The following is an 18,785-nucleotide window of genomic DNA, read 5'->3' on the forward strand; positions in this document are numbered from 1 at the left end:
CTACACATCAACCAATCATTGGCAGGGATATGGACTGATCAGATGGCTTGTCTGTAGCAGGTGGGATGGCAGATTGGTGCCACCCCTTTGGAAACAGGATGGCATGACCTCCTACAGGTGGGCATTCACGTGCCTGATGACAGAGCAGTTCCGTTGGCACAGCAAGAGCCACGTGGCACAGTGTTCAGAGCAGCTCTTGGCTTGCTCGCAGAGCCTGGAAACCACCCCAGTGCGTATTAGCCAGAGAGGAGAAGAGTCAACCATGGGATATTCACCCTGTGGAATGCTATGCAGCAGGCAAAAGGAAGCGCTCAGCTCTGCTCAACTGAATGGATCATCTTAACGAGATGGGGTAAGAGAGAAGGCAGGTCTAGAAGATTATGGAGTAAATAAGCGTGTATACTTCCTACAGATCTGAAAACAAGTGAAGGATGTGCCTTTTGGTAATGCGTGTGGATGGCAAGTCTACCTATGCAGGAAATCGAGGGAGCGACGCAGCTGGATCCAGACCGGGTTACCCTGGGGTGAGGGGGGCGCTGGTCTTTCATTTTATGTTTGTAAAATGGAGCTACCCGTCCTGGCCATGGGGTTGTGAGGATGCAGTGAGGAAGGAGGGTGAGGGACGTGGGGCGGAGCTGGCGACTGCAGTGTCCCCTCTGTCCCTCCGTTCTGGGTTGGGCCAGACTCTCAGAGCTCCCCTTCCTGACACTCCACTGTCTGTGATCCCCACCCCTTTGAGGAGTCGTGATGCCTCCTCGCTCTCTCCTCCGTGTCAGCTCTCAGAGGCCTTCCGGCTGGGCCTCCATCCATCCGCCCTGCCTCTCCCACAGGGCTCCCTCCAGCCACACAGGACCCATCTGCCTGGAGGGGCCTCCCTCCCTCCAGTTGACAACCCCCTACTCATCCTCAAGGCCCAGCTCAAAGACCTTGTTCTCTGTGACGTCATCAGCGACTGCGCAGAGGCCTGAAGGGGGTTGGAGCAAAGCCTGGAGTGCTGGTGGGAGTGGATTCCTGGTAGAGGGGACGGCAGGTACAAAGGCTCTGATGCAGGGTGTGCCAGCAGTGTTTCTGGAACAGCAAGGAGGCCAGTGTGGCCAGAGCAGAGGGGCCGAGGGGGAGGGCGGGGGAGGGGCTCACGGGATGAGGTCTGAGTGGCGCAGGTCAAGGCCTCTTGTAAGGAGGCGGCTTGGGCTCTGCCTGCAATGTGGGGAGGCTCTGACCTTGGGTTCTAAGGGACCCCTTTGGCTGCTGACTCGAGAACAGGCTGTCAGTGGCAGTTAGGAGGCCAGGATGAGGTCAAGCCCCAGGTCTGTCAATCATGGCCCCAGGCCCTCTCCAGTGTCATCTCTTGCCTCGTCCCTGCTTGTCCCTCAGTGTCTCCACACGCGTCTCCCGCTGCACCCCAGTGAGGCCCACCCAGTGGGACGTCTCCCCTTCCTTCCTCATCTATTGACCTGGTGAACTTCAGCCTTCGAGACCCGAGCTGTGCCCCTTCCCCAGTGAAGCCTCTCTGGGCTCCTTTGCCTCTCAATGGCATGCTCACCACTCCCTCCTCTCGGTGTTCCAGAACCTTCCATGTCCCCCCACCGCTGTGTGGACCATGATTGAACACTTCCCACGCCAGGTCCCATTTGACCCTGAAACAGTCACACAAGGTAGGTGCCAACACTGTCCCTGTTTTACATATGGGAGAACCGAGGCTCAGAGAGAGGGTCAGGCCACCTGCCGAGGAGCCACAGCCCACGGGGGCCAGGGCCCCAGTCCACCAGTGGACTGCATCCCTGCCCTCCACCCACCAGATGCCAGTAGCACTCCCACCACCAGGGTTATGAAAACCAAAACTGTCTCCAGGGGCCGGCCTGTTGGCACAGCGGTTAAGTTCACATGTTCCACTTCAGCGGCCTGGGGTTCAGCAATTGGTATCTTGGGCGTGGACCTAGCACCACTCATCAAGCCATGCTGTGGCAGGCGTCCCACAAATAAACTAGAAGAAGATGGGCGCGGATGTTAGCTCAGGGCCAGTCTTCCTCAGCAAAAAGAGGAGGATTGACAGCAATTAGCTCAGGGCTAATCTTCCTCAAAAAAAACCAAAACAACAAAACCTGTCTCCAGAAACGGCCAGGTGTCTTCTGGGGAACAAGACAGCCCCTCGCTGAGGACCGGTGTCCAGGAACATCAGCTCCGCGGAGGCAGGGAGACTGGTCCGTTTTGTTCACTGTGGTGTCCACCCCTGCCCCCGCCACCCTCAGACAGGGCCTGGAATGCAGGAGGCGCTAAATAAATACTTGCTGTGTGAATTGGATGCTTCCTAGATGAGATGCAGGCACGTGCCAGGTCCCTGCGGCAGGTCACGTTGTTCCCATCTCGCAGGTGAGGAAAACGAGGCTCGGGGAGGGGAGCGACTCCCAGAGGCATGAGTGGATGGAAGGCGCCGGGGGCCGGCCACGCCGTGCGGCCGCAGTGTTGTGGGTGTCCCAGTGCCGGCTGAGGCGGCAGTCAGCCATGCCAGGCGGGGGGTGGGCCACGGGATCAGGCGAAGTCATGAAGAGTGGACGAGTGAGTCTTATCTTGGTTCCCTAGCAGACAAATGGTGGCAGATGGCAAAGTTCAGCAAAGTTAATGGGAAGAAGCCGCATCCAAATATTATTCAGCCGCGAGAAAGGACATCCTGTCATTTGTGACGACAGGGACGGACCTTGAGGGCATTGCGCTGAGTGAGATAAGCCAGACTGAGAGAGACAAATGCCGCATGATGTCACTTACATGTGAAATCTAAAAGAGTCACTCACAGGAGCAAAGAGTAGAAAGCTGGGTGCGGGGGGCTGGGGGCGGGGAAACAGGGAGAGGTGGGTCAGAGGGTACGGGCTCCAGCCGTAGGGTGAGTAAGTTCTGAGGGGCGATGCAGAGCACGGGGACGATGGTTGATAACTCTGTACTGTTCAACTGAAATCTGCCGAGACAGAACTTAAACGTTCTCACAAAAACAGATAAATATGTGAGACGGTGGATCTGCTAATTAACCAGGTGGGGGGAATCCTTTCATGATGCACGCGTGTATCAGGTCATCACGACGTGCACTTTAAGTATCCTAGTGTTGTCAATTACACCTGAATCAAGCTGGAAAAAATCCACCCCACATCAAACTGGAGAATTTTGTGGGGAGGGCTGGTGTGGAAACCAGGGGGGCGGGGTGGCCTGGCCTGCAGAGGCAGGGCCCAGGCGACATCGCTGGCCTGTCTTGCTACAAACCCTCGCACCCGGTCTGGGTGCACTGAGCTGTGCTGCACCACAGACCAGGCGGGCTGCCGCGGGGACCGGGCGTTGATTGACGGCCCAGGAGACAGGCTGCAGTCAATCTGAATCGGCTCAGGGCCTGATTTGAGATCCAGATCCTGGCTAAACAGAAAATTAATATGAATTTCCTATTTTGCTATTCTCGCAGACCCATCGGGGTCTCTCCCAGCAGGGCGGGGGCTGCAGGCTTCTGGGGAGGATGCCCACCTGTCGGTGCCCCGCCCCCGCAGCCTTGGGCCAGGACTGAGGGCGCCCAGGGAAACGCCTCCTCCCTTTGGATATGTCACCTGCAGGGAAACAACAGAATAGGCCGCCTAAGCGACTGGTGCCAGCCTCCCCCAGCGAAGGGAAGATGGGGACTTCCAAAAACAGGGCATCCTGAGTCACCCCTCCGATATCGCTGCATTTCCAAGCATCCGAAGGCTGCCTTTGAACCTTTGAGGGGAGCACAGGCAGAGCAGGAGGTGCAGGGGGACCCCAGGGGCCACCCGACCTGTGATGAAGGCGTGGGAAGCGCCTGTCGGAGGAGGCTCGGGGACCTGCTCATCTCAGGGTCGCCCATCTGCTGCCATCACCGCAGAACCCAGAGTGTGGCGCCGGGTCTCCACCTCCATCCTCATCCTCCAACTCTTCGTCACTCAGCCCCACGCAGAATGACCGGGCCACTCCTGCTCTCCGTAGCCTTCAGTGGCTCCCTGTTGCCACCGTTCACTGTTGTGAAGCTCTAAGGCATGGGCTTCAGGCGTCGGATCCTGGCTCAGTGGATGTCTTAGCTGAGAGCCCTGGACGAGTTTCTTAGCCTCTTTGTGCCTTGGTTTCCTCCGTAAACCGCGTAACTGCTGGCCAGCCAGGCGCAGTGCTGGGGCTCCGGCGGGGTTGCTGACAGCTGCTGCGGGGAGAGCGGTGGCTGGCCCGCCATCTGTTGCTGCCTTGTCTCTGGGGTGGCACCTCCTTCCGGCTCCAGCACTTTATTTATGGCCGACCAGAGGGCCTTGCTAAATCCTTTCTGGACTTGGCTCCATCTGTCAGCCTCTCCTGACTGCGCTGATCACGGCCTCATCGCTCTCCTGTCCTCCCGCCGCCCCGCCTGCCTTTTCCAGCCTTTCCGGGGAGGGCGGGGCGCACGACGGGAAGGGAAGTCATTTTTATTAATGGTTGTGATGACAGTGACTTCTTCAGCACTCACTGCACATCTTTTATGCATCATCCGTTTCACCCCCCAACAGTTCTACAAGGAGGGCACAAGGGCACCCATCCCCATTTACAGTGCAGGAACAGAGAGGCTGAGAGGGCCACCTGATGTCACACAGCGGGGAGTCAGCGGAGGGCTGGGATGTGAACCCAGGCAGCCTGGCTCTGGAGTCTGTGTTCCTCAGCCTCCACCTTGCTGCTTGGCCACTGTGTTATTACCAGATAGGGGACAAGGCAAGGTCACAGGAAGGCAAAGTCCTCTGCCCAGTCAGTCAGTCATTCAACAAGTGTTTCCCAGACCCTAAGCACTGGGGGCACAGAGATGCTAACTGTCAATAACGTTTTCTGGGCACCCATTCAGTTAATCTTCTCAAGTAAAATGCATACAAGTCAGGTGCTATTATTAACCCTGTTTTACAAATAAGGAACAGGCACAGGGGCGTTAAGCGACTGCGTAAGGTCACACAGCGCATAAGTGGGTAAAACAAGGTTTGTTTGGGCCCAGCTGTCCCGGCCTTAGAGATGCTCAGAGCCTAGTTGGGGAGATGAAAGGAGTCTGGCTGTCACCACACAGTGCTGGAGGATCCCGAGGGAGCCCTGGGGAATCGGAACCTGGGCAGGAGGCTGACAGGCAGACGTGTGGGGAGCGGCCCTCCCTGGAGGTGGGGTGGGGAGCTCTGTGTGCAGAGGCCTGAGGGTGCCCAGTCTCCACCAGCCCCCCACTCACCCGGCAGACATGCCCCACTGCTGCTGTGCTGGCCTCTGGGGACACGGTGTGAACGGGCTTGGCTGTTGCCCCGGGGGGGCACTGAGTCCTCCATCCCGGGGGCCACCTGGTTCCCGGGTGGGGTGGGCCAGGAGCCAGGACCCTTGCTCCTGGGGACACGAATGCCTTGACGGTGGAGCCTGGGACTGAGGTCAAGAGGTGGCCGAGGCTGCGATGGTCTCAGCCCGGCACCTCCTCCAGGCCAGGGGCTTTCCCATGATTTCATTTCTGCTGCTCCAGCCTCCAAGGATTCACTGCCTCTATTACCTCGTCTGATAGGATTTAGATTTCCCGTTGGAGGCCTTGTTTCATGGATCCATTTAAAAGTCGTCCTTAAAAGATTTCTACATTCGCCTCCCCTCATTATCATCTATACATTTCCAGGGCTCTGGGCTGAAGAAAAAGGCCGGGAAGAGGAGTTCACAACTGGGGGGAAGTGTTTATGGAGGGGCACAGTGAGGGGGTCTGTGGATGTGGAGGGACAGAGTTTTTGGGACTTCTGCCTCCCATGTGCTGTGTGACTCTGGGCACATAACTTAACCTCTCTGTGTATCAGGGCTCAGGGTTGGAGAAACCTATGGGTGTGGGGAAGACTGTTGGCCCCACTATACAAAAACGTCCAACTCCTCTGTGCCTGAGAAGCTGTTAGTTTTTATCCATTGGGATCACATTAGTGGAACCTCTCCATCTGTCCTGTCCTCTGTCACCACTGACCCTGCTCCCTAGCTCAGCCCCTTGGTACAGGACGGTGCTTTGCTGGTTGTCGCACACATTCCCCTGGGAACACAGGACGCTGGGCCCACGACGACAGCTTCAGGGGCACAAGGGAACTTTTTGGGGTGGTGGAAATGCGCTCTATCCTGAAGGTGGTGGTGGCTACGTGGCTGTAGGCTTTTATTAAGACTTAGAAGTGTACCCTGCAAAGGGCGAGTTTCACTGAACACACGTTAGACCTCAACTAAAAATATGCAGCCACAAAAGTCTTGCACATATTTATTAGGTTTACTTGTGGATAGTTAATATTTCTGTTGGTATTATATGTGGCATCTTTTTAAAATTATCCTTTCTGTTTGTTGCTGATGTACAGAAATGTGATTGATTTTACTACACAGAGCTTAAGTCCAAAAACCGTTCTGAATTCTCCTAGTACTTCTAATGATTTGATTGTAGATCTCTTTGGGGTTTTCTATGTAGATATGTGGTTTGTGAACGAGACACTTTAGTACCCTCTTACACTTTTATTTCTTTTTCTTGCCTTATTGCACTAGCTGGGATCTCTAGGGCGGTGTTAGACAGAAGCGGAGCGAATGCCTTCTTGTCTTGACCCCTGTTGGAGGGGATGCTTCTGAAGGTTTCATCCAGGAGGTGTTACATTTGTTGTCGGCTTTCGGTAGATATACTTTTTGAAGTTAAGAAAAATGTCTTTCCATTCCTTGTTTGCTGAAAGTTTTTGTTCTGTTTCGTTTAACATTGTGGTTGCTGAGTTTTTACCAGAATCTTTTCTTCCTTTAGTCTGAAAATGTGTGAATCACGCTTAGGAATCTCCAATGTCATGTCACCCTTGCATTCCCAGGATAAACCCATCTTGGTCCTGATGTATTTACATTTCACTTGTACGTTTACTTTATGTATATGGCTGGATGCTGCTTGCTAATATTTTGTTCAGGACTTTTCCATCTTTTTTTTCTTCTTTTTTTTGAGGAAGTTTAGCCCTGAGCTAACTACTGCCAGTCCTCCTCTTTTTGCTAAGGAAGACTGGCCCTGAGCTAACATCCATGCCCATCTTCCTCTACCTATTCTGAGACACCTGCCACAGCATGGCGTGCCAAGTGGTGCCATGTCTGCACCCAGGATCCAAACCATTGAACCCTGGGCCGCCGAGAAGCAGAACATGTGCACTTAACCACTGCGACACCAGGCTGGCCCAGGACTTTTCCGTCTTTGTGAGTGAGGTAAGCTATAATTTCTCATGCAGTCTGTCTCTGGTTTCGGCATCAGTGCTACACCAGTCTCACAGGATGCAAGAGTTTGGATAAAATTAGAAAGATCCAGGCTTGGAGCTTTCTTTAGGAGGAAGTGTTGACTCACATGTCTTATTTTAAACTGTGGGGCTCTTCAAGTTTTTAATTTCTTCCTCAGTAACTTCAATTATTATAGTTATTTTTAAGAATTTGTCTCATTTCAAAATGTATCGTCACTAACGTGATAATAACGTCTCATCATGTTATTTTATCAGCATTTTAATCTGTAATATATCTATAGTCATACTCGTTCTTTATTCCAAATACTGTCAATTTATGAATCCTTTTTTCCTTGATCATTCCTGCAGAGATTAGTACACACATTTCATTAGCCGTCCCAGTGAACAAACTTTGGCTTTGTTGAATGTTTCTATGGTTTCTTTGTTTTCTGTTTCATTCATTTATCCTCTTCTTTCTACTTTCTTTGGGTTTATTTAGTTGTTATTTTTATATCTTAAGTGATGCAGGGGTGCAGGTGACGCAGGTGGTGCAGGGGGTGCAGGTGGTGCAGGTGACGCAGGTGACGCAGGTGACGCAGGGGGTGCAGAGGGGTGCAGGGGGTGCAGAGGGTGCAGGGGGTGCAGGTGGTGCAGGGGGTGCAGGGGGTGCAGGGGTGAAGGTGATGCAGGTGGTGCAGGTGACACAGGGGGTGCAGGGGGTGCAGGTGGTGCAGAGGGTGCAGGGGGTGCCGGGGGTGCAGGGGGTGAAGGTGATGCAGGTGGCGCAGGTGACGCAGGGGGTGCAGGGGTTGCAGGGGGTGCAGGTGGTGCAGAGGGTGCAGGGGGTGCAAGGGGTGAAGGTGATGCAGGTGGTGCAGGTGGTGCAGGTGGCGAAGGTGATGCAGGTGGCGCAGGTGGCGCAGGTGATGCAGGTGGCGCAGGTGGTGCAGGTGGTGCAGGTCCTGCCGGGGCCTTTCAGAGGCCTCGATGGCGGTGTATTTGTTTTGTTTTGTGTCTTGTCTGGATCAGCGCAACACTGGGCAGGAGCAAGTTCCGGAATTATGCTGTACATCGTTTGTGTACCTTTTAAAAACACAAAACAACTCTCTGTTTTCTTCATGGACACGAAACTAGTGAAAGTGAAAACGCCGGATGGTTATGTGCCAGCGTCCCCGTGGTTGTCGCTCCGGGAGAGGCAGGGAGGACAGGCCCTGGCAGGAGTGTGAAGGAGGCCAGGTGTGCCGGGGTTTATTTCTTATAGTAAAACGATCTCAAGCAATGACTGCAAGGAACTACGAGAACTTAAGAACTGTAGGCACTTTCTTCAAGGAGGAAAAGCGATCGTTTGTTAATTCTGAAAGGCGCCTTCCCAGCTGTGCGCTGTCCTGCTCTGCCTGTGATGGAAAATTCACACAACTTTGTGGGAGCTGCACAAACGGGAAATGAAGAAGAGATCAGGACCAGGGCCGAGAGTCGCCCCTGAAACGCACACGGCAGGTCCCGAGAAGCTGGACGGGCGGCCGCGCCCCGGCTTTTAGGAGGCCGAATTAAGACGAGCTTTTGGAAGGAATTTGTCACTCTTCCTCGAGAACCTTCCTATTTGGCTTAGGAATTCCACTTTGGGGAATTAACGGAGGAAAAAAAATTCGGACAAGGAAATAAACAGGCGAGAAGATGTTTATCAAAATCGTTTGCAACAGTAAAAACTGGAAAACTATGGAGTATAATAAATGTTATCATACATTTACATGCTAGAAGATTAGGTATTGTTTTAACAAAAATGGTGGTAATGAAAAATTTTAATAAGATAGGAAAACACTTCTGCTTACATTTTAAGAGAAAAAAAGCAAAATGCAGAATTATTCAGACCATATGATACATGTGTGGAAAAAACAAATTAAAAACATCCAGAAGGAATAGACCAAAATGTTATCAGAGAAATCTCCAACTGGAAATAGTCTGTATATTTCCCAATATAGGATATTCTAGATCTAATTTAAGACAAGGGAAACCCTGCCACGGGTGGCCTGGTAACGAAACAGCGCGAGGTAGCGCGTAGGCAGCTAGGTGACGTTCTGATCCCACTGGAGCCACGAGATGCCCCTGTTGGTGGGTACTGTTATTGTCCCCATTCACAGATGAGGACACTGAGGCCCACAGGAGGGCGATGGCTCACCCAAGGTCACACCCCTGCTAAGTGGCAGAGCTGGGGCCCAAGCCCAGTGTCAGGGGGAGAGGGCCGTCAGGTGACCTGTCCCCACCCTGGAGCCCCGATTCTCCTGGACCGGCCACTCCCGCTGGTCCCGGGGTCTGCCTGCTGGGGGAGGACTTTCTCCCACTTCCCACAGTCTACCTTGTCCTGATGAGTCTCTTGTCTCAGTCTCCAACCCTCCTGCTCCCGTCTTTGCTGCCCCCGAGGGAGCCCTGGGTCGTCACTGCTGTGGGAGTCCCCTCTGCCTCCCTGTGTGGACACACCTGGCTCCCCCTCCACCCCAACACAGCCCGTGGTCCAGGAGGAAGGTGCCGGCCTTTCCCCACCCTCCCGTCATCCTCCATCCTTTGGCAGTTTGGGACAAGAGAGCCTTGTCTGGCCCCAGTGCTTCTATAGCACAAAGACCTATGCTGTGGCAGCCCTGAGCTCCCCAGGGGCAGGCATGTGGCTCGCTCCACGTTGAGGGGGGATCCTTACTCCCATTTGACAGGTGAAGAAACTGAGGACCCGCCCTTCCCCACGAGGGCTCTCCAGTCCCCAGCCCGTCTCCTCTGCTGGGCAGCCCCCGCTGGTCCTTCAGGGCTCCGCAAGCGGCTCAGAGGTCACTCCCTCCTCACCAGGCAGCCGATCTGCTTTCCCGGCCTCCCAGAATCCGAGGTGCCTCCCTCTCGTCTCGTCACCTGGCTGTGGTCCTGGCGTGCGCCTCCTGCACCTGTCTGTGTCAGCACCCGCCGAGATGGGGCCCAGTGTGGAGGGGGAGCGATGGATGAGGTACCACCTGGGACTCCTTCCCCGACAGCCTTCCCTGCGGGCAGGGACTCCTCCCGGGCTCCTTCTGGCGGACACCGTGACCACAGCGCGTGTCACTGCAGGGCAGGAGCGCAGCCCACGCGCCACTGCGTCCACGTGGAGGGAACGCAGGTGCCGAGGCTCTGAAGGCTTAACCAGGAAAACACAGGACTCCCAGCTCACTTCGAATTTCAGAAAACAAAGAATTACGACTTTCAGTAGAAGGATGTCCCACGTTAGATTTGGGATATAGTTATACTAAAGAATTATTCTTTGCTTGCCTGAAACTCAAATTTACCCAGACATCCTGTGCTTGATTTGGCAGCCCTGCGCCGGCCTCGCTCCCCAGCCCTCCTTCACGCCCCCGGGAGCAGCTGATTCCCAGACGAGCCTGGGAGGAGGGAACAGCCGCAGCCTCTCCTCTCTTCCTCTTGAAAGGTGGCGTGTGGGGCTGGGGCCGAGCGCCCGACAGCCAGTGTCCAAATCCCGGCCGGGCCGCCTGCCGTGACCCCGGGCACCCTCCTTACCCTCTCCACCTCGCTGTACTTAGCTGTTGGAGCTAGGAGCCTAAACCCTGCTTCCAGCTCTCAACTGGGCTGTTTACTGACCTGCGCGTCTGCATCCCACGCCATCATGGGCTCTGTGAGGGCCGGGACTGTGTTCTCTGCCACCACATCCCCAACCAGGGCCAGGCACACAGGGGCCCTTAAGAACATGTGTACACCCACAGGAACCCTGTGACAGTTAATGTTATGTGTCCACTCTGCTGGGCCACAGTGCCCATATATTCAGTCAAACACCGGTCTAGATGTCACTTTGAAGATGTTTTTTGGATGAGAATAACATTTTAGTCAGTGGACTCTGAGTAAAGCAGATGACCCTCCATAATGTGGGTGGTCCTCACTCAAGCAGTTGAAGGCTTTAGCGAAAAAACCTGAGATCTGAGGCCGGCCCGGTGGCACAGTAGTTAAGTTTGCGTGCTCCGCTTCAGTGGCCTGGGGTTCACTGGTTCTGATCCCAGGCATGGACCTATGCGTCGCTTATCAAGCCATACTGTGGCAGGCGTCTCACGTATAAAGTAGAGGAAGGTGGGCAGGGATGTTAGCTCAGGGCCAATTTTCCTCAAAAAAACCCCCAACAAAACCTGAGGTCACCGGAGGAAGAGGGAATTCTGCCAACAGTCAGCCTTTGGACTGGAGCTTCAGCATCAGCTCTTCCCTGGGTCTGCAGCCTGCTGGCTTGCCCTACAGATTTTGGACTTGCCCGCCCCCACGGTTGCACAAGCCAATTCCTTGCCGTAGATCCCCCCTCTCTCTGTGCGCACACATGCACACACACACTTCCTGTTGGCTCTGTTTCTCTGGAGAACCCCGACTGCTACAGGCCTCTTTGAGGGCCGGATCCGAGAACCGCCCATCACCTCTGTTGGGATGTAAGTCCTGCGTCTCCCCTGCATATGCTCGTTCTGGAAGCCCAGGTCCTGGCTTCCCACGCCAGAAGAGCATGTGGGCCATCCTCGTGCTGGACGTGCAGGGTGTGGGCCGCTGGTCTGCCTCCCGGGGACATTTCTCTGCTGCCCGGCAGGAGATCCACCTCAATATTGGAAAGTCTTTTCTTGCTTTCAAACTGCATGTTCATCTGTCAGCCTTGCACCGGGTCTTACCCTGTGGATCAGCCCCGAGTGGTATTTCTTAGTGCTCGTGTTTCTACGCTCCCCGTCCCTTGGTTCTGACACCCTCTACCCTCTCTGGCTGTCTAGATCTGGTTTTTCTAATCTCCCTTCATAAATCAAAACCCCTGGCTATTAATCATATTTGTCTCTCGGAGGGGGTTTTTTACTGCTTTCATGTGGGTAACGATGCTTATCCCCTTTTCCTAACCCAAATGGAGATTGATTATCTTCCTCGTCTGTGGGGAGATAAGAATCTTTGTGCCGTGCGCTCGGGCGGGGCCGCCCGGGATTGAGGGCTCAGTCAGGAGTCTGGCTGCCAACATCCAGCTCCCAGTGTCCTTGGCCAACCAGTGACCTCGTGTGTCAGGGTCTGAGCTCATCCAGAATTGTGGGAACCCCACATGGGCGTGGCAGTGGACGTGGCATGTCCCCGTCACAGAGGCCCATGTCGTGTCCATGGTCACGGTCTGCTCGTGGCTGCATGCTGCTGCCCTTGGAGGCATTCTGGACCTTTCTGATTCCTGACTATGGAGAAGAAGGCAGCTTCTCCAGGTGGGGGAAGAACCTTGGGACACGGCCAGCATCCATCTGGGGGGGAGGCAGGGCCAGTGTGGGGGGGCTTGGTGTCTGTGCACAGGGACCTCCAAGGGCCACGTTCCACCCTCTATGTGTCACACTCAGCCTGGCTCTCTGCACCCACCGGCACCCCTGGCCCCACCCCTCCCCCCCCACAGCCCGCACTGTGCACTGCCCTGGGCTGCTGTGTAGACCGATTAGTTGACGTCCATGTGTACTCACTGAGGACGCCAGCGCACAGCGGGACACAAGCTTGTTAGAGGAACGGATGGTGAATGGCTGGGCTGTGCTGACTGTTAACGCTCTGGTGTGTGAGTTGAGCTTCCTTGAGCAGGAATGGCATGGAAATTGGCTGAGCCGTGGAGACCCGGCGTGTGCTGGGTGGGGGGCCAGTGTCAGACAAACAGAGTGGACACTGGTTAAAGTGACAAGGACAGATTTTAATCAGTAACATCTACTGCAGTCGGGAAGAGCCCAGCATGCCCGGGACTCCACTTCCATTCGTGCACAGGTGACTGGCGTTTTCAAGGGAGAGAAATGGAGGAAGGAGGTGGGGGCTCAGTGAAACCAGGGAGGTGAAAATTAACAAACAACCAAAAAGGGGGGGTCAGTCCATGAGACACCCGTCTGGGTTGGCCTCCTGGTGCTTTTGGAGTTTGGCTCCTCCCCTCCCACAGAGACCAGCAGACAATACCACCTTCAGGTGTGGCTGGAACAAGCAGTCAGTTCTTTTGCAGCCTGAGCTTCTCAGTTGGGCACTTTCACAGGGACTGGGGTCACCTAGGGATGTGGCCTTGAGCTCTTAGGAGCTGTGTTAGTGTTTGCTCAAGTCCTTATGGGCCTAGTTGAGAAGGACTCAGAGGAGGCTGTCTCGAGTTGGGGAGCAGAGGGGATCTTTGTCACTGGCCAGATCAGGGCTTGGGACTGAGCCACGGTGGAGGAGGGGGCTTCTGTAGGCAGCAGAGTCCGTCTTTGTCTCGATCCCCAGGGGCTGCCATGCACTGGACCAAATGTCAAAGATGGAGCCCTAAGAGGCCTTGGGGTTGGCTAAACACACAGGGGGGACACAGCCACCTGCAATGGGCTGAATTGTCTCCCCCAAATACGTATGTTGGAGCCCCAACCCCCAATGTGAGTGTATGTGGAGCCGGGGCCTTTGTGGGGGTGACAAAGGTTAAACGAGGTCGTGAGGGTAGAACCCCCATCCCGTAGGGTTAGTGCCCTTACAAGAAGAGAGCACAGCTCCCTCTCTCTCCACCTCGTGGGTCACGGCGAGAAGGCGGTCGTCTGCAGGCCAGGAAGAGGGCCCTCCCCAGAGCCCCACCCTGCTGGCAACTTGACCTCGGACTCACGGCCTCCAGGACGGTGGAGAATAAATTTCTGTAGTCTAAGCCCTGGTCTGTGATGTTTGTTACGACAGGCTGAGCTGGCTACGACAGTGACTAAAAAGCAAACTGACAGGAAGGAAAAAGGCAAGAATCCGAAATTGGCCAGATGCAGGAGCTCCAGCTGTATTTCCCCCTGACAAGGAAACCCCTGCAGAACGTTTCCTTCTGCCAAATGGTGGTGTGTCTCCAGATGCTGCTTCCTGCTGTTCTGAGCCGCTGAAAGATGATGGGGAAACTGGAGACGCCAGGATGGATGTCTCACACGAGGCCCCGGCATCCACCCGCACGCCGAGTTCTGGCCACGGCGACGTGCCCCAGAGCTGCAAGGAGAGGCTGCTCAGAACCCAGCGGGGTGGGGATGATGGTCATTGAACAGCTGCTCCAGAAACTGGCCCCCGGTCTTAGCCACACGATTCCGTGGGCCTCCCTGGAAGCGGCTTGAGCAGGGCTGTCATCCCACCCTGGGCAAAGCGTGGACACTGTCTATAAATCTGAGACAAATCCTCAGACCCCCTCGTTTCTTCCCATCCTGCAGTGCCTTCACCCTCGGGACAGGTCCTGTTGAGCTGCCTGTGTCTGTCGTCTCCCGTGCTGGCAGCAGCTTGGGGGAAGCGAGACTTGTGGGATGCTCAAGGCTGCTGTGATTTCTCCTGGGACGAAGTGTCCAGTGCAGAGGAGGCCAGCAGCCTCTCTTCCTTGTTCCTGTGGTCACCAGGGTCACAGAGGGTGCCTTAGTGTCCTTGGGCTGGAGAAACAAGTCACCACAAACTGAGTGCCTTAAACCAACAGGCATTTGTCCTCCCACAGCTCAGGAGGCCAGAGGTGGGACATCGAGGGGTTGACAGGGTTGGTTCCTTCCAGAAACTCTGAGGGAGAATCTCTTCCAGGCTCCCTCTCAGTTTCCAGCAGTTTCCAGCCATCCTGGGTGTCCCTGGGCTTGTGGCCGCATCCCTCCAGTCTCTGCCTCCATCCTCACGTGGCCTCTTCTCTGTGTCTCAAATCTCCCCCTTTCTCTTATGAGGACACCAGTCACTGGTTTAGGGCCCGCCTTAAACTCAGGATGCCCTCGGCTCAAGATCACTAACTCAGTTGCATCCGTGAAGAGCCTGTTTCCAAAGGTCATAGGTTCCAGGGTTAGGACGTGGGCCCATCCTTTGGGGGCCACCATTTAACCCACTCCAGAGTGGGTTGACTGAAAAGGGACTAATGAAGGCTCTGTTTATAGAGACATACTGGGATGAGGGGACCACCAGGCAGGTGAGGCACCAGGCAGCAGGGAGCCGTCTGCCCCTTGGCCTGCAGGGGCCGGGGTAGGAGGCTGGGACCAGAGCAGCTGGTGGCTGTGGCCACAACACAAGGGCCGCCCCTCGCCCACCCGGCAGGAGCTGAGGCCGTTGAGAGAGGAGTGCGGTGACTGTGACCCACAGCCCGTTGCGGGAGGGGGTGGAGTAAATCCCCCACCTGGCTATCCTCCCTCCAATCCCCCATTGCTTGAGCCCACCCAGAAGCCAGTGGGCAGGGGAGGCGGGGATGGGGTCCTTGGAGGAGGTCCGGTCCCCGTGCACAGGACAGGGCAGAAAGGAGGCTGAGGGGCAACTGGGGACCAACTGGCAGAGGCTTAGAGTAAAGTGGGACAGTGAAGGGGGAGAGCTCACCACTGCCACTGCCCTTGTCCTTACCTGTCAGGTGACCTCCTCTCCCTTTCTCCCCCTCCCACCTCCTTTCCTCTCCTCCCCCTTCCCTCCCCCTCCTCCCTCCCTCTCTCCTTTCTTTCAATAACCACATCTGAACATCAGGATAAGGAGATGAATTGACACCACTACCAACCTTGGTGGCCCCCTGACCCACAGGTATAACCGACAAGTGATCAACGATGAGCCAGATGTGTAAGGGCTGGAGGGATGTCTGTGGGTGGCGGCAGGCTCCCACACCCACCACAGGGCTGTCTGCGCTGAGTTCTGACGGTGAGGAGGTGTCCGCTAGCAAGAAGGGGCAGGAGGTAGGACTGGGGTGTGTTCTGGACCCAGAGGGGAGCTGCCCCGCCAGGGCCAGAAGCAGGAAACCAAAGAGCCTGTTCCTCCCGCTCAGCGAGGCGAGTTCACCCGCCCAGCGCCTCCCGCACCCTCCCCCGTGCTCTCCGAGGTCCATGGACTGCAGGCAGATGTGCAACCACAGGCCTTCTGAGGCTGGACTGCAGGTTGGAAGGGGGGAGTGGTGGGGGTGAGCTGGGGAGGTGGCCAGGGATGGGGTAACTGTTGGAAGAAGGTTCTGGAAGGGAAGTTGGAAATGATCTTGTCCAGCTCCCACAGCTGCAGTCTGCCAGCAAGCCTGGTGCCGGGGAGGCAGTGGCTGGGTCGTGTTCACACCAAGGGACGAGAGACCACCTCTGTGCTCCCAGCCCACGTCTCCTCCTAATGTCCGAATAAAACTCAGGCCGTGAAGTGTTTGCTAGAGCCCTTTCTCATAACAAGGAGCTGGAATGTCCCGCTCAACTGACCCACGGATGCTGGCCATATGGGGAAGCCTTTACCCCCAGATTTCATTTTAAATCACAGAAGTGGTGCATGCCTGTCGTAAGGAAGGCAAACATTAGGTGGGTGCAGAGGGAAAGCCCCCTGTCCCCCGTGCCACCCCAGCGGTGACCGCTCTGGACAGCTTGTCAAGTCTCTCCGATTGTGGGGAATGCATAAATAGACTGAAATGCATCTCTGTTCCAGAAGTGGGCTGCTTGCACCTCGTGCCTCGCCCCCGCTCTCTCGCTGGCTCTGGCTCTGCCCTGGGCCTTCGCTCTGGCCAGCCTGCGCCATGCCACCTCGCCGTGGGGCCAGGAGCCAACCACCATCTGCGCCTGGCCCTCCACTCATGTCCCAAGGAGAATGTGGAGAGACATTCGATGCTGCAATGACTGTTTAGTACACACATGCTTGTGCCTCCTGCGAGCCTCTCAACCACGTATTTTTCTAGAAGTGGAACCGCAAGGTCACAGAGGTCACATATTGAAAGCTTTGGTTGAGATCGCCTAAGGACCCTCCAGGTAGGGTTCCACCACACTTTCACAGCTCCTAATGTTGGCAAACCTTTTAAATTCGCGTTGTCTGAGGAGTGAAGGCCATTGCTCTGGATACAACACAGCGTGGTGGTGATAGCCCGGAGGCCGTTCCTGTGGCCTGGCTGCCCCTTACTCCCTCAGCCCCTGATTCTCTGCATGTCCTCAGCCACCTGGAGAGGGGCTTATCCTCGGCTCCCAGCCCACGACCCCTGGTCCCTGCAAGGCCTCTCTCGTGTCTGTTGTCTATTTATTCCTCTCTGTCCCCATTCCCCACTCTCATTCCTGCCCCTCCCAGACCGCTAGTCTAGGTGTTTAATGCGTGTCTTTGCTTTTATAAAGTGTGTGTCCATCTTTTCTGGGCATGGATTTCAAGCAAACTTTTCGCTGAAGAATAACGTACATATAGAAAGTGCACAGATCGTAAGGGCACAGCCAGGAGGATTTCCGGCACATTTACTAACCTGTATAATCAGCACCCAGATCAAGAAAAAGAAGGACCCAGGGTCCCGTTGTTCGCCTCCATGTTCTGCAGAGTCTGCTGTGTGGGCTGTTCCTGGTTTGGGCTGTCCGGCCTGGCGCTTACAGCTTACGCCTACCACACTTACAGCTGTGGCTTTGATGAACACACATACGTGTGTGTGAGCTGAATTCATGTAAATGAGGGTGTGATATACAGCTTACAGTTTCCGCTAAGTTGTGTGTTTTTAAAGCTTTGTCCCTATTCTCTGTGCACTGTGGAAATAAAGCACTCCCACCCCCACTGGAAAGGCAGGGGCCGTGTCCTCGGCGCTGCTGGAGCAGGGCCTCGGCCACCGTCCCCTGCGTTTGGCAGAGACTCAGAGGCAGACAGAGGAGTGGGTGCACTTCAAAGAGGAGAAAAGGGGGCGCAGGGGGGCCCTGACGGGGGCTGGGGGCCTGGGGAGGGTGGGTCCCAGGTGACTGTGAGGGGGCGGGCCTGGCTCTGTCAGGTTGGTCTGAGGTGGCCGTGGGGACAGAAATTGGGGACGCTGTCGGTTACTGCTGGAGTCCTGACTGTTGGTACGGGTTATCGTTTGGCTCCTAGAGTGTCGCTGGAGACAGGGTCCGACCCCCTGCATGTCCGACTGACCCCACCAGCTTCCTGGGCGGCCGCTGCGGATAAGGTCTGGTCTCATGGGCAGGCTGCTGCTGGCAGTGGGTCAGAGTGCTATTTCTGTTTTTGTACCTGATTATGTTGTTTGCAAACAAGTTGGGTTTTATTTCTTCTTTGTAAAACGTGTATGCTATTCATTCTTTGCTTTTTTTTTTTTTCCTTTTTTCCACGCTGGCTTGGTGTGCTAGTAAAAGGTAGAAGAGAAGTGGTGAGAACAGACATTTTTGCCTTTTTCCCTATCTCGTGGGGTATATATTTATTCTTTCACCATTAAGTATGTTGTCAGTTGTAGGAGTTTGTTTTTCTTTTAAAATTTTTTCAAGGTAAAATTGGTATATAACATCAGTTTCAAGTGTACAACAGTGTAATTCAGTATTTGTATACACTACAAAGCGATCACCACAAGACGTCTAGTTAGCATCCATCACCATACGATTGGCCGCCTTCACTCATTTCCACCAGCTTGCGTTCCCTCCCACCCACAGCGCGCGTGGCTCCCTTTCCTCCACAGCCTCGCCAACACTTATTATTTCTTGTCTTTTTGACAACAGTTATCCTGAGGTGTGAGGTGCTGTCTCGTAGTGGTGTTGATTTGCATTTCCTTGATGATTAGTGATGTTGAGCATCTTTTCATGTACCTGTTGGCTATCTGTGTGTCTTCTTTGGAAAAATGTGTATTCAGATCCTCTGCCCATCTTTTAATCGGATTTTTTTTTTTTTGCTATTGGGTTGAGTTCTTTATGTATTTTGGGTATT

At 54.9% G+C, this 18,785-nt stretch overlaps 1 long non-coding RNA gene across 1 annotated transcript; it reads left to right on the plus strand.

Annotated features, from left to right (window-relative positions):
• The first annotated feature begins 962 nt into the window (after window positions 1-962).
• LOC111772724 (uncharacterized) lies at window positions 963-2,297 on the plus strand. The gene is made up of 3 exons (XR_002806731.2): window positions 963-1,030; window positions 1,568-1,655; window positions 2,113-2,297. It is a non-coding gene; the product is annotated as an uncharacterized lncRNA (long non-coding RNA).
• The last annotated feature ends 16,488 nt before the right edge of the window (window positions 2,298-18,785 follow it).

Source organism: Equus caballus, chromosome 3 (assembly GCF_041296265.1).
Source record: "Equus caballus isolate H_3958 breed thoroughbred chromosome 3, TB-T2T, whole genome shotgun sequence".
Classification (NCBI taxonomy): domain Eukaryota; kingdom Metazoa; phylum Chordata; class Mammalia; order Perissodactyla; family Equidae; genus Equus; species Equus caballus.